The sequence below is a fragment of the Arachis hypogaea genome, chromosome 9 (assembly GCF_003086295.3).
Source record: "Arachis hypogaea cultivar Tifrunner chromosome 9, arahy.Tifrunner.gnm2.J5K5, whole genome shotgun sequence".
Classification (NCBI taxonomy): domain Eukaryota; kingdom Viridiplantae; phylum Streptophyta; class Magnoliopsida; order Fabales; family Fabaceae; genus Arachis; species Arachis hypogaea.
The window spans coordinates 11024507-11026583 of record NC_092044.1 but is presented as its reverse complement, the minus strand read 5'-3'; the positions used below and the strand labels follow the sequence as shown (position 1 = coordinate 11026583).

At 39.5% G+C, this 2077-nt stretch overlaps 1 non-coding gene across 1 annotated transcript; it reads right to left on the bottom strand.

The window, feature by feature from the left end:
* Positions 1-215: 215 nt before the first annotated feature.
* Positions 216-323, bottom strand: LOC112713181 (small nucleolar RNA R71). Its single transcript, XR_003158156.1, has one exon. It is a non-coding gene; the product is annotated as a small nucleolar RNA R71 (small nucleolar RNA).
* Between the last annotated feature and the right edge of the window lie 1754 nt (positions 324-2077).

Sequence of the window (2077 nt, the reverse complement as noted above, 5' to 3'; positions counted from 1 at the left end):
ATCCTCATCAGTTTTTAGCTGAATTCTTGCAAATCTGTGACACTGTTAAGACCAATGGGGTTGACCCTGAGGCCTACAGACTTATGCTATTCCCTTTTGCTGTAAGAGACAGAGCTAGGATATGGTTGGACTCACAACCCAAAGAAAGCCTGAACTCTTGGGAAAAGCTAGTCAATGCCTTCTTGGCAAAGTTCTTTCCACCTCAAAAATTGAGTAAGCTTAGAGTGGAAGTCCAAACCTTCAGACAGAAGGAAGGTGAATCCCTCTATGAAGCTTGGGAAAGATACAAACAATTGATCAGAAAGTGTCCTTCTGACATGCTTTCTGAATGGAGCATCATAGGTATCTTCTATGATGGTCTGTCTGAACTGTCCAAGATGTCATTGGATAGCTCTGCTGGAGGATCTCTTCATCTGAAGAAGACGCCTGCAGAAGCTCAAGAACTCATTGAAATGGTTGTAAATAACCAATTCATGTACACTTCTGAAAGGAATCCTGCGAACAATGGGACGAATCGGAAGAAAGGAGTTCTTGAGATTGATACTCTGAATGCCATATTGGCTCAGAACAAAATATTGACTCAGCAAGTCAATATAATTTCTCAAGGTCTGTCTGGAATGCAATCTACACCAGGCAGTACTAAGGATGCTTCATCTGAAGAAGAAGCTTATGATTTTGAGAACCCTTCAATGGAAGAGGTGAATTACATGGGAGAACCCTATGGAAACACCTATAATCCTTCATGGAGAAATCATCCAAATCTCTCATGGAAGGATCAACAGAGACCTCAACAAGGTTTCAACAACAATAATGGTGGAAGAAACAGGTTTAGCAATGGCAAGCCTTTTCCATCATCTTCTCAGCAACAGACAGAGAATTCTAAGCAGAGCCACTCTGACTTAGCAACCATGGTCTCTGATCTAATCAAAACCACTCAAAGTTTCATGAATGAAACAAGGTCCTCCATTAGAAACTTGGAGGCACAAGTGGGTCAGCTGAGTAAGAAAGTTACTGAACTCCCTCCTAGTACTCTTCCAAGCAATACAGAAGAGAATCCAAAAGGAGAGTGCAAGGCCATCAACATGGCTGAATTTGGAGAGGAGAAAGAGGCAGTGAACGCCACTGAGGAAGACCTCAATGGACGTGGATAAACCCCATTTGTAGGATTTATCTTGTATTGATTTTTGGGGATTTTATCACATTTTACCCACATTTATTCAATGAAATAGCATGGTTTTGTATATTCTCTTTTAATTGTGCTTGAATGTGAAAATATGCTTTTTAGGTCTTAAAATAAATAAATTTAATTCACCTTGATTCCATTAGATGCCTTGATATGTTTGTCAAGTGATTTAAGGTTTAGGAGGCAAAGATTGGATCAAGGGAATGAAGAAAGAAAGCATGAAAAGTTGGAGAACTCATGAAGAAATGAAAGAACCGGAAAGCTGTCAAGCTGACCTCTTCGCACTTAAACGACCATAACTTGAGCTACAGAGGTCCAAATGATGCGGTTTCAGTTGGGTTGGAAAGCTAATATCCGGGGCTTCAAAACGATATAAGATTTGCCATAGTTGCATCGCGCATAGGGGCGCGCACGCGCACGGTACGCGGATGCGCCGATGGTGGCACATGACCCACTTAATGCAACACGTGGCCAGCGATTTTAGAAGCCTTGTGGGTCCAATCCAACTCATTTTTGATGCTATTTAAGCCAAGGATTGAAGGGGGAATGAACATACTTTTCATACTTTTGATCATTAGTCATAGTTTAGTTTTAGAAGTAGTTAGAGTTAGAGAGAGAAGCTCTCTCTTCTCTCTAGAATTAGGATTAGGAATTAGGGTTAGATTAGGATCTTATAGTTCTAGGTTTAATTCAAGTCTCCTTCTACTTCTACCTTCAATTGATGATTGCTACACTTTGGTTCTTCTTTCTATCCCTATCCTCTTGTTGAAATTTCTCTTATTTTGTTTCTAGGTTTTGTAATTGAGATATTTTTGTTCCTTTATTTTCTTTTAATAATGCAATTTGAGATAATTCATGTGATTGTGATGTTGTTGATTGTTATTTTGTTAATTC